General features: G+C 45.7%; 1 long non-coding RNA gene across 1 annotated transcript; it reads right to left on the bottom strand.

Annotated features, from left to right (window-relative positions):
- LOC125774553 (uncharacterized) lies at positions 1-14,497 on the bottom strand. The gene is made up of 3 exons (XR_007421040.1): positions 14,036-14,497; positions 13,225-13,462; positions 1-38 (listed from the first exon to the last, which is right to left on the bottom strand). It is a non-coding gene; the product is annotated as an uncharacterized LOC125774553 (long non-coding RNA).
- Between the last annotated feature and the right edge of the window lie 504 nt (positions 14,498-15,001).

Below are 15,001 nucleotides of genomic sequence, written 5' to 3' on the forward strand. Positions count from 1 at the left end.
GCCAAGACACCTTAGCCAAGACACCTTAGTCAAGACACCTTAGCCAAGACACATTAGCCAAGACACATTAGCCAAGACACCTTAGCCAAGACACATTAGCGAAGACACCTTAGCCAAGACACATTAGCCAAGACACATTAGCCAAGACACATTAGCCAAGACACATTAGCCAAGACACATTAGCCAAGACACCTTAGCTAAGACACCTTAGCCAAGACACATTGGCCAAGACACATTAGCCAAGACACCTTAGCCATGACACATTAGTCAAGACACCTTAGCCAAGACACCTTAGCCAAGACACATTAGCCAAGACACATTAGCCAAGACACCTTAGCCAAGACACCTTAGCCAAGACACCTTAGCCAAGACACATTAACCAAGACACATTAGCCAAGACACATTCTCCGACACATTAGCCAAGACACCTTAGCCATGACACCTTAGTCAAGACACCTTTGCCAAGACACATTAGCCAAGACACCTTAGCCAAGACACATTAGCCAAGACACATTAGCCAAGACACCTTAGCCAAGACACATTAGCCAAGACACATTAGCCAAGACACCTTAGCCAAGACACCTTAGCCAAGACACATTAGCCAAGACACATTAGCCAAGACACCTTAGCCAAGACACCTTAGCCAAGACACATTAGCCAAGACACCTTAGCCAAGACACATTAGCCAAGACACATTAGCCAAGACACATTAGCCAAGACACCTTAGCCAAGACACCTTAGCCAAGACACATTAGCCAAGACACCTTAGCCAAGACACATTAGCCAAGACACCTTAGCCAAGACACATTAGCGAAGACACCTTAGCCAAGACACATTAGCGAAGATACCTTAGCCAAGACACCTTAGCCAAGACACCTTAGCCAAGACACCTTAGCCAAGACACATTGGCCTAGACACATTAGCCAAGACACCTTAGCCATGACACATTAGTCAAGACACCTTAGCCAAGACACCTTAGCCAAGACACATTAGCCAAGACACATTAGTCGAGACACATTAGCCAAGACACCTTAGCTAAGACACCTTAGCCAAGACACCTTAGCCAAGACACCTTAGCCAAGACACATTAGCCAAGACACCTTAGCCAAGACACATTAGCCAAGACACCTTAGCCAAGACACATTAGCGAAGACACCTTAGCCAAGACACATTAGCCAAGACACCTTAGCCAAGACACATTAGCGAAGATACCTTAGCCAAGACACCTTAGCCAAGACACCTTAGCCAAGACACCTTAGCCAAGACACATTAGCCAAGACACATTAGCCAAGACACCTTAGCCAAGACACATTAGCGAAGACACCTTAGCCAAGACACATTAGCCAAGACACATTAGCCAAGACACATTAGCCAAGACACATTAGCCAAGACACCTTAGCTAAGACACCTTAGCCAAGACACATTGGCCAAGACACATTAGCCAAGACACCTTAGCCAAGACACATTAGTCAAGACACCTTAGCCAAGACACCTTAGCCAAGACACATTAGCCAAGACACATTAGCCAAGACACCTTAGCCAAGACACCTTAGCCAAGACACCTTAGCTAAGACACCTTAGCCAAGACACATTGGCCAAGACACATTAGCCAAGACACCTTAGCCATGACACATTAGTCAAGACACCTTAGCCAAGACACCTTAGCCAAGACACATTAGCCAAGACACATTAGCCAAGACACCTTAGCCAAGACACATTAACCAAGACACATTAGCCAAGACACATTCTCCGACACATTAGCCAAGACACCTTAGCCATGACACCTTAGTCAAGACACCTTTGCCAAGACACATTAGCCAAGACACCTTAGCCAAGACACATTAGCCAAGACACATTAGCGAAGACACCTTAGCCAAGACACATTAGCCAAGACACATTAGCCAAGACACATTAGCCAAGACACATTAGCCAAGACACCTTAGCTAAGACACCTTAGCCAAGACACATTGGCCAAGACACATTAGCCAAGACACCTTAGCCATGACACATTAGTCAAGACACCTTAGCCAAGACACCTTAGCCAAGACACATTAGCCAAGACACATTAGCCAAGACACCTTAGCCAAGACACATTAACCAAGACACATTAGCCAAGACACATTCTCCGACACATTAGCCAAGACACCTTAGCCATGACACCTTAGTCAAGACACCTTTGCCAAGACACATTAGCCAAGACACCTTTGCTAAGACACCTTAGCCAAGACACATTGGCCAAGACACATTAGCCAAGACACATTACCCAAGACACCTTAGCTAAGACACCTTAGCCAAGACACATTGGCCAAGACACATTAGCCAAGACACCTTAGCCATGACACATTAGTCAAGACACCTTAGCCAAGACACCTTAGCCCAGACACATTAGCCAAGACACATTAGCCAAGACACATTCTCCGACACATTAGCCAAGACACCTTAGCCATGACACCTTAGTCAAGACACCTTTGCCAAGACACATTAGCCAAGACACCTTAGCCAAGACACATTAGCCAAGACACATTAGCCAAGACACCTTAGCCAAGACACATTAGCCAAGACACATTAGCCAAGACACCTTAGCCAAGACACCTTAGCCAAGACACCTTAGCCAAGACACATTAGCCAAGACACATTAGCCAAGACACATTAGCCAAGACACCTTAGCCAAGACACATTAGCCAAGACACCTTAGCCAAGACACATTAGCGAAGACACCTTAGCCAAGACACATTAGCCAAGACACCTTAGCCAAGACACATTAGCGAAGATACCTTAGCCAAGACACCTTAGCCAAGACACCTTAGCCAAGACACCTTAGCCAAGACACATTAGCCAAGACACATTAGCCAAGACACCTTAGCCAAGACACATTAGCCAAGACACATTAGCCAAGACACATTAGCCAAGACACCTTAGCCATGACACCTTAGTCAAGACACCTTTGCCAAGACACATTAGCCAAGACACCTTAGCCAAGACACATTAGCCAAGACACATTAGCCAAGACACCTTAGCCAAGACACATTAGCCAAGACACATTAGCCAAGACACCTTAGCCAAGACACATTAGCCAAGACACATTAGCCAAGACACCTTAGCCAAGACACCTTAGCCAAGACACCTTAGCCAAGACACATTAACCAAGACACATTAGCCAAGACACATTAGCCAAGACACATTAGCCAAGACACATTAGCCATGACACCTTAGTCAAGACACCTTTGCCAAGACACATTAGCCAAGACACCTTAGCCAAGACACATTAGCCAAGACACATTAGCCAAGACACCTTAGCCAAGACACATTAGCCAAGACACATTAGCCAAGACACATTAGCCAAGACACCTTAGCCAAGACACCTTAGCCAAGACACCTTAGCCAAGACACATTAGCCAAGACACCTTAGCGAAGACACCTTAGCCAAGACACTTTAGCCAAGACACATTAGCCAAGACACATTAGCCAAGACACCTTAGCCAAGACACCTTAGCCAAGACACCTTAGCCAAGACACCTTAGCCAAGACACCTTAGCCAAGACACATTAGCCAAGACACCTTAGCGAAGACACCTTAGCCAAGACACCTTAGCCAAGACACCTTAGCCAAGACACATTCTCCGACACATTAGCCAAGACACATTAGCCAAGACACATTAGCCAAGACACATTCTCCGACACATTAGCCAAGACACATTCTCCGACACATTAGCCAAGACACATTAGCCAAGACACCTTAGCCAAGACACATTAGCCAAGACACATTAGCCAAGACACCTTAGCCAAGACACATTAACCAAGACACATTAGCCAAGACACATTCTCCGACACATTAGCCAAGACACCTTAGCCATAACACCTTAGTCAAGACACCTTTGCCAAGACACATTAGCCAAGACACCTTAGCCAAGACACATTAGCCAAGACACATTAGCCAAGACACCTTAGCCAAGACACATTAGCCAAGACACATTAGCCAAGACACCTTAGCCAAGACACATTAACCAAGACACATTAGCCAAGACACATTCTCCGACACATTAGCCAAGACACATTAGCCAAGACACCTTTGCCAAGACACATTAGCCAAGACACCTTAGCCAAGACACATTAGCGAAGACACCTTAGCCAAGACACATTAGCCAAGACACCTTAGCCAAGATACATTAGCGAAGATACCTTAGCCAAGACACCTTAGCCAAGACACCTTAGCCAAGACACCTTAGCCAAGACACATTAGCCAAGACACATTAGCCAAGACACCTTAGCCAAGATACATTAGCGAAGATACCTTAGCCAAGACACCTTAGCCAAGACACATTAGCCAAGACACCTTAGCGAAGACACCTTAGCCAAGACACCTTAGCCAAGACACCTTAGCCAAGACACATTCTCCGACACATTAGCCAAGACACATTAGCCAAGACACATTAGCCAAGACACATTCTCCGACACATTAGCCAAGACACATTCTCCGACACATTAGCCAAGACACATTAGCCAAGACACCTTAGCCAAGACACATTAGCCAAGACACATTAGCCAAGACACCTTAGCCAAGACACATTAACCAAGACACATTAGCCAAGACACATTCTCCGACACATTAGCCAAGACACCTTAGCCATAACACCTTAGTCAAGACACCTTTGCCAAGACACATTAGCCAAGACACCTTAGCCAAGACACATTAGCCAAGACACATTAGCCAAGACACATTAGCCAAGACACATTAGCCAAGACACATTAGCCAAGACACATTAGCCAAGACACCTTAGCTAAGACACCTTAGCCAAGACACATTGGCCAAGACACATTAGCCAAGACACCTTAGCCATGACACATTAGTCAAGACACCTTAGCCAAGACACCTTAGCCAAGACACATTAGCCAAGACACATTAGCCAAGACACCTTAGCCAAGACACATTAACCAAGACACATTAGCCAAGACACATTCTCCGACACATTAGCCAAGACACCTTAGCCATGACACCTTAGTCAAGACACCTTTGCCAAGACACATTAGCCAAGACACCTTAGCCAAGACACATTAGCCAAGACACATTAGCGAAGACACCTTAGCCAAGACACATTAGCCAAGACACATTAGCCAAGACACATTAGCCAAGACACATTAGCCAAGACACATTAGCCAAGACACCTTAGCTAAGACACCTTAGCCAAGACACATTGGCCAAGACACATTAGCCAAGACACCTTAGCCATGACACATTAGTCAAGACACCTTAGCCAAGACACCTTAGCCAAGACACATTAGCCAAGACACATTAGCCAAGACACCTTAGCCAAGACACATTAACCAAGACACATTAGCCAAGACACATTCTCCGACACATTAGCCAAGACACCTTAGCCATGACACCTTAGTCAAGACACCTTTGCCAAGACACATTAGCCAAGACACCTTAGCTAAGACACCTTAGCCAAGACACATTGGCCAAGACACATTAGCCAAGACACATTAGCCAAGACACCTTAGCTAAGACACCTTAGCCAAGACACATTGGCCAAGACACATTAGCCAAGACACCTTAGCCATGACACATTAGTCAAGACACCTTAGCCAAGACACCTTAGCCAAGACACATTAGCCAAGACACATTAGCCAAGACACATTCTCCGACACATTAGCCAAGACACCTTAGCCATGACACCTTAGTCAAGACACCTTTGCCAAGACACATTAGCCAAGACACCTTAGCCAAGACACATTAGCCAAGACACATTAGCCAAGACACCTTAGCCAAGACACATTAGCCAAGACATATTAGCCAAGACACCTTAGCCAAGACACATTAGCGAAGACACCTTAGCCAAGACACATTAGCCAAGACACATTAGCCAAGACACATTAGCCAAGACACCTTAGCCAAGACACATTAGCCAAGACACCTTAGCCAAGACACATTAGCGAAGACACCTTAGCCAAGACACATTAGCCAAGACACCTTAGCCAAGACACATTAGCGAAGATACCTTAGCCAAGACACCTTAGCCAAGACACCTTAGCCAAGACACCTTAGCCAAGACACCTTAGCCAAGACACCTTAGCCAAGACACCCTAGCCAAGACACCTTAGCCAAGACACCTTAGCCAAGACACATTAGCCAAGACACATTAGCCAAGACACCTTAGCCATGACACCTTAGTCAAGACACCTTTGCCAAGACACATTAGCCAAGACACCTTAGCCAAGACACATTAGCCAAGACACATTAGCCAAGACACCTTAGCCAAGACACATTAGCCAAGACACATTAGCCAAGACACCTTAGCCAAGACACATTAGCCAAGACACATTAGCCAAGACACCTTAGCCAAGACACCTTAGCCAAGACACCTTAGCCAAGACACATTAACCAAGACACATTAGCCAAGACACATTCTCCGACACATTAGCCAAGACACCTTAGCCATGACACCTTAGTCAAGACACCTTTGCCAAGACACATTAGCCAAGACACCTTAGCCAAGACACATTAGCCAAGACACATTAGCCAAGACACCTTAGCCAAGACACATTAGCCAAGACACATTAGCCAAGACACATTAGCCAAGACACCTTAGCCAAGACACCTTAGCCAAGACACCTTAGCCAAGACACATTAGCCAAGACACCTTAGCGAAGACACCTTAGCCAAGACACTTTAGCCAAGACACATTAGCCAAGACACATTAGCCAAGACACCTTAGCCAAGACACCTTAGCCAAGACACCCTAGCCAAGACACCTTAGCCAAGACACCTTAGCCAAGACACATTAGCCAAGACACCTTAGCGAAGACACCTTAGCCAAGACACCTTAGCCAAGACACCTTAGCCAAGACACATTAGCCAAGACACATTAGTCGAGACACATTAGCCAAGACACCTTAGCTAAGACACCTTAGCCAAGACACCTTAGCCAAGACACATTAGCCAAGACACCTTAGCTAAGACACCTTAGCCAAGACACATTAGCCAAGACACATTAGCCAAGACACCTTAGCCATGACACATTAGTCAAGACACCTTAGCCAAGACACCTTAGCCAAGACACATTAGCCAAGACACATTAGTCGAGACACATTAGCCAAGACACCTTAGCTAAGACACCTTAGCCAAGACACCTTAGCCAAGACACCTTAGCCAAGACACATTAGCCAAGACACCTTAGCCAAGACACATTAGCCAAGACACCTTAGCCAAGACACATTAGCGAAGACACCTTAGCCAAGACACATTAGCCAAGACACCTTAGCCAAGACACATTAGCGAAGATACCTTAGCCAAGACACCTTAGAAAAGACACCTTAGCCAAGACACCTTAGCCAAGACACATTAGCCAAGACACATTAGCCAAGACACCTTAGCCAAGACACATTAGCCAAGACACCTTAGCCAAGACACATTAGCCAAGACACATTAGCCAAGACACATTAGCCAAGACACATTAGCCAAGACACATTAGCCAAGACACCTTAGCTAAGACACCTTAGCCAAGACACATTGGCCAAGACACATTAGCCAAGACACCTTAGCCATGACACATTAGTCAAGACACCTTAGCCAAGACACCTTAGCCAAGACACATTAGCCAAGACACATTAGCCAAGACACCTTAGCCAAGACACCTTAGCCATGACACATTAGTCAAGACACCTTAGCCAAGACACATTAGCCAAGACACATTAGCCAAGACACCTTAGCCAAGACACATTAGCGAAGACACCTTAGCCAAGACACATTAGCCAAGACACATTAGCCAAGACACATTAGCGAAGACACCTTAGCCAAGACACATTAGCCAAGACACCTTAGCCAAGACACCTTAGCCAAGACACATTAGCCAAGACACATTAGCCAAGACACCTTAGCCAAGACACATTAGCGAAGACACCTTAGCCATGACACATTAGCCAAGACACATTAGCCAAGACACATTAGCCAAGACACATTAGCCAAGACACATTAGCCAAGACACCTTAGCCATGACACATTAGTCAAGACACCTTAGCCAAGACACCTTAGCCAAGACACATTAGCGAAGATACCTTAGCCAAGACACATTAGCCAAGACACCTTAGCCAAGACACATTAGCGAAGATACCTTAGCCAAGACACCTTAGCCAAGACACCTTAGCCAAGACACCTTAGCCAAGACACATTAGCCAAGACACATTAGCCAAGACACCTTAGCCAAGACACATTAGCGAAGACACCTTAGCCAAGACACATTAGCCAAGACACATTAGCCAAGACACATTAGCCAAGACACATTAGCGAAGACAGCTTAGCTAAGACACCTTAGCCAAGACACATTGGCCAAGACACATTAGCCAAGACACCTTAGCCATGACACATTAGTCAAGACACCTTAGCCAAGACACCTTAGCCAAGACACATTAGCCAAGACACATTAGCCAAGACACCTTAGCCAAGACACATTAACCAAGACACATTAGCCAAGACACATTCTCCGACACATTAGCCAAGACACCTTAGCCATGACACCTTAGTCAAGACACCTTAGCCAAAAAACATTAGCCAAGACACCTTAGCCAAGACACCTTAGCCAAGACACCTTAGCCAAGACACATTAGCCAAGACACATTAGTCGAGACACATTAGCCAAGACACCTTAGCTAAGACACCTTAGCCAAGACACCTTAGCCAAGACACATTAACCAAGACACATTAGCCAAGACACCTTAGCCATGACACATTAGTCAAGACACCTTAGCCAAGACATCTTAGCCAAGACACATTAGCCAAGACACATTAGCCAAGACACCTTAGCCAAGACACCTTAGCCATGACACATTAGCCAAGACACATTAGACAAGACACCTTAGCCAAGACACATTAGCCAAGACACATTAACCAAAACACATTAACCAAGGCACCTTAGCCAAGACACATTAGCGAAGACACCTTAGCCAAGACACATTAGCCAAGACACATTAGCCAAGACACATTAGCCAAGACACATTAGCCAAGACACATTAGCCAAGACACCTTAGCCATGACACATTAGTCAAGACACCTTAGCCAAGACACATTAGCCAAGACACATTAGCCAAGACACATTAGCGAAGACACCTTAGCCAAGACACATTAGCCAAGACACCTTAGCCAAGACACATTAGCGAAGATACCTTAGCCAAGACACCTTAGCCAAGACACCTTAGCCAAGACACCTTAGCCAAGACACATTAGCCAAGACACCTTAGCCAAGACACCTTAGCCAAGACACATTAGCGAAGACACCTTAGCCAAGACACATTTGCCAAGACACATTAGCCAAGACACATTAGCCAAGACACATTAGCCAAGACACATTAGCCATGACACCTTAGCTAAGACACCTTAGCCAAGACACATTGGCCAAGACACATTAGCCAAGACACCTTAGCCATGACACATTAGTCAAGACACCTTAGCCAAGACACCTTAGCCAAGACACATTAGCCAAGACACATTAGCCAAGACACCTTAGCCAAGACACATTAACCAAGACACATTAGCCAAGACACATTCTCCGACACATTAGCCAAGACACCTTAGCCATGACACCTTAGTCAAGACACCTTAGCCAAGACACATAAGCCAAGACACCTTAGCCAAGACACCTTAGCCAAGACACCTTAGCCAAGACACATTAGCCAAGACACATTAACCAAGACACATTAGCCAAGACACATTCTCCGACACATTAGCCAAGACACCTTAGCCATGACACCTTAGTCAAGACACCTTTGCCAAGACACATTAGCCAAGACACCTTAGCCAAGACACATTAGCCAAGACACATTAGCCAAGACACCTTAGCCAAGACACATTAGCCAAGACACCTTAGCTAAGACACCTTAGCCAAGACACATTGGCCAAGACACATTAGCCAAGACACCTTAGCCATGACACATTAGTCAAGACACCTTAGCCAAGACACATTAGCCAAGACACCGTAGCCAAGACACATTAGCCAAGACACCTTTGCCAAGACACCTTAGCCAAGACACATTAGCCAAGACACCTTAGCCAAGACACATTAGCCAAGACACCTTAGCCAAGACACATTAGCGAAGACACCTTAGCCAAGACACATTAGCCAAGACACCTTAGCCAAGACACATTAGCGAAGATACCTTAGCCAAGACACCTTAGCCAAGACACCTTAGCCAAGACACCTTAGCCAAGACACATTAGCCAAGACACATCAGCCAAGACACCTTAGCCAAGACACATTAGCGAAGACACCTTAGCCAAGACACATTAGCCAAGACACATTAGCCAAGACACATTAGCCAAGACACATTAGCCAAGACACATTAGCCAAGACACTTTAGCTAAGACACCTTAGCCAAGACACATTTACCAAGACACATTAGCCAAGACACCTTAGCCATGACACATTAGTCAAGACACCTTAGCCAAGACACCTTAGCCAAGACACATTAGCCAAGACACATTAGCCAAGACACCTTAGCCAAGACACCTTAGCCAAGACACCTTAGCCAAGACACATTAACCAAGACACATTAGCCAAGACACATTCTCCGACACATTAGCCAAGACACCTTAGCCATGACACCTTAGTCAAGACACCTTTGCCAAGACACATTAGCCAAGACACCTTAGCCAAGACACATTAGCCAAGACACATTAGCCAAGACACCTTAGCCAAGACACATTAGCCAAGACACATTAGCCAAGACACATTAGCCAAGACACCTTAGCCAAGACACCTTAGCCAAGACACATTAGCCAAGACACCTTAGCGAAGACACCTTAGCCAAGACACTTTAGCCAAGACACATTAGCCAAGACACATTAGCAAAGACACCTTAGCCAAGACACCTTAGCCAAGACACCTTAGCCAAGACACCTTAGCCAAGACACCTTAGCCAAGACACATTAGCCAAGACACATTAGCCGAGACACATTAGCCAAGACACCTTAGCCAAGACACATTAACCAAGACACATTAGCCAAGACACATTGGCCGACACATTAGCCAAGACACATTAGCCAAGACACATTAGCCAAGACACCTTAGCCAAGACACCTTAGCCAAGACACATTAGCCAAGACACATTAGCCAAGACACCTTAGCCAAGACACCTTAGCCAAGACAGCTTAGCCAAGACACCTTAGCCAAGACACCTTAGCCAAGACACATTAGCAAAGACACATTAGCCAAGACACATTAGCCAAGACACATTAGCCAAGACACATTAGCCGAGACACATTAGCCAAGACACATTAGCCAAGACACATTAGCCGAGACACATTAGCTAAGACACCTTAGCCAAGACACATTAAACGAGACATCTTAGCCAAGACACCTTAGCCAAGACACATTAGCGAAGACACCTTAGCCGAGACACATTAGCCAAGACACATTAGCCAAGACACATTAGCCAAGACACCTTAGCCGTGACACATTAGCCAAGACACATTAGCCAAGACACATTAGCCAAGACACCTTAGCCAAGACACCTTAGCCAAGACACATTAGCCAAGACACCTTAGCCAAGACACATTAGCCAAGACACATTAGCCAAGACACCTTAGCCAAGACACCTTAGATACGATACATTAGCCAAGACACCTTAGCCAAGACACCTTAGCCAAGACACCTTAGCCAAGACACCTTAGCCAAGACACATTAGCCAAGACACATTAGCCAAGACACCTTAGCCAAGACACCTTAGCCAAGACACATTAGCCAAGACACATTAGCCAAGACACATTAGCCAAGACACATTAGCGAAGACACATTAGCCAAGACACATTAGCCAAGACACCTTAGCCAAGACACATTAGCGAAGACACCTTAGCCAAGACACATTAGCCAAGACACATTAGCCGAGACACATTAGCCAAGACACATTAGCCGAGACACATTAGCCAAGACACCTTAGCCAAGACACATTAGCCAACACACATTAGCTAAGACACCTTAGCCAAGACACCTTAGCCAAGACACATTAGCCAAGACACCTTAGCCAAGACACATTAGCGAAGACACCTTAGCCAAGACACATTAGCCAAGACACATTAGCCAAGACACATTAGCCAAGACACCTTAGCCAAGACACATTAGCCAAGACACCTTAGCCAAGACACATTAGCCAAGACACCTTAGCCAAGACACATTAGCCAAGACACATTAGCCCAGACACATTAGCCAAGACACATTAGCCAAGACACATTAGCAAGGACACATTAGCTAAGACACATTAGCCGAGACACATTAGCCAAGACACATTAGCCAAGACACATTAGCCAAGACACCTTAGCCAAGACACATTAGCCAAGAAACATTAGCCAAGACACCTTAGCCAAGACACATTAGCAAAGACACATTAGTAAAGACACATTAGCCGAGACACATTAGCCAAGACACATTAGCCAAGACACATTAGCCAAGACACCTTAGCCAAGACACCTTAGCCCAGACACCTTAGCCAAGACACATTAGCCGAGACACATTAGCCAAGACACATAAGCCGAGACACCTTAGCCAGGACACCTTAGCCATGACACCTTAGCCAAGACACCTTAGCCAAGACACATTAGCCAAGACACATTAGCCGAGACACATTAGCCAAGACACATTAGCCAAGACACATTAGCCAAGACACATTAGCCAAGACACCTTAGCCAAGACACCTTAGCCAAGACACCTTAGCCAAGACATACTAGCCGAGACAAATTAGCCGAGACACATTAGCCGAGACACATTAGCCAAGACACATTAGCCAAGACACATTAGCCAAGACACATTAGCCAAGACACATTAGCCAAGACACCTTAGCCAAGACACATTAGCCAAAACACCTTAGCCAAGACACCTTAGCCAAGACACATTAGCCAAGACACATTAGCCAAGACACATTAGCCAAGACACTTTATCCAAGACACATTAGCCAAGACACATTAGCCGAGACACATTAGCCAAGACACCTTAGCCGTGACACATTAGCCAAGACACATTAGCCAAGACACCTTAGCCAAGACACCTTAGCCAAGACACCTTAGCCAAGACACATTAGCCAAGACACATTAGCCAAGACACATTAGCCAAGACACCTTAGCCAAGACACATTAGCCAAGACACATTAGCCAAGACACCTTAGCCAAGACACCTTAGCAAAGACACATTAGCCAAGACACATTAGCCAAGACACCTTAGCCAAGACACATTAGCGAAGACACCTTAGCCAAGACACATTAGCCAAGACACATTAGCCAAGACACCTTAGCCAAGATACATTAGCCGAGACACATTAGCCAAGACACATTAGCCAAGACACATTAGCCAAGACACATTAGCGAAGACACCTTAGCCAAGACACCTTAGCCAAGACACCTTAGCCAAGACACATTAGCCAAGACACATTAGCCAAGACACCTTAGCCAAGACACATTAGCGAAGACACATTAGCCAAGACACCTTAGCCAAGATTCATAAGCCAAGACACATTAGCAAAGACACCTTAGCCAAGACACCTTAGCCAAGACACCTTAGCCGAGACACATTAGCCAAGACACATTAGCCAAGACACATTAGCCAAGACACCTTAGCCAAGACACCTTAGCCAAGACACCTTAGCCAAGACACATTAGCCAAGACACATTAGCCAAGACACATTAGCCAAGACACATTAGCCAAGACACATTAGCCAAGACACCTTAGCCAAGACACCTTAGCCAAGACACCTTAGCCAAGACACCTTAGCCAAGACACCTTAGCCAAGACACATTAGCCAAGACACATTAGCCAAGACACCTTAGCCAAGACACCTTAGCCAAGACACTTTAGCCAAGACACATTAGCCAAGACACATTAGCCAAGACACCTTAGCCAAGACACCTTAGCCAAGACACATTAGCCAAGACACATTAGCCAAGACACCTTAGCCAAGACATCTTAGCCAAGACACCTTAGCCAAGACACATTAGCCAGGAACTTTAGCCGAGACACATTAGCAGAGCCACATTAGCGAAGACACATTAGCCAAGACACCTTAGCCAAGACACCTTAGCCAAGACACATTAGCCAAGACACATTAGCCAAGACACCTTAGCCAAGACACATTAGCCAAGACACCTTAGCCAAGACACCTTAGCCAAGACACATTAGCCAAGACACCTTAGCCGAGACACATTAGCCACGACACATTAGCCAAGACACATTAGCCAAGACACCTTAGCCAAGACACCTTAGCCAAGACACAGTAGCCAAGACACATTAGCCAAGACACCTTAGCCAAGACACCTTAGCCAAGACACATTAACCAAGACACATTAGCCAAGACACATTGTCCGACACATTAGCCAAGACACATTAGCCAAGACACATTAGCCAAGACACCTTAGCCAAGACACCTTAGCCAAGACACCTTAGCCAAGACACATTAGCCAAGACACCTTAGCCAAGACACATTAGCCAAGACACATTAGCCAAGACACTTTAGCCGAGACACATTAGCCAAGAAACATTAGCGAAGACACATTAGCGAAAACACCTTAGCCGTGACACATTAGCCAAGACACATTAGCCAAGACACCTTAGCCAAGACACATTAGCCAAGACACCTTAGCCAAGACACCTTAGCCAAGACACCTTAGCCAAGACACCTTAGCCAAGACACATTAGCCAAGACACATTAGCCAAGACACATTAGCCAAGACACCTTAGCCAAGACACCTTAGCCAAGACACCTTAGCCAAGACACATTAGCCAAGACACATTAGCCAAGACACATTAGCCAAGACACCTTAGCCAAGACACATTAGCGAAGACACCTTAGCCAAGAGACATTAACCAAGACACCTTAGCCAAGACACCTTAGCCAAGACACCTTAGCCAAGACACATTAGCCAAGACACATTAGCCAAGACACATTAGCCAAGACACCTTAGCCAAGACACCTTAGCCAAGACACATTAGCCAAGACACCTTAGCCAAGACACATTAGCGAAGACACCT

Source organism: Anopheles funestus, unplaced genomic scaffold (genome assembly GCF_943734845.2).
Source record: "Anopheles funestus unplaced genomic scaffold, idAnoFuneDA-416_04 scaffold_27_ctg1, whole genome shotgun sequence".
NCBI classification, from domain to species: Eukaryota; Metazoa; Arthropoda; class Insecta; order Diptera; family Culicidae; genus Anopheles; species Anopheles funestus.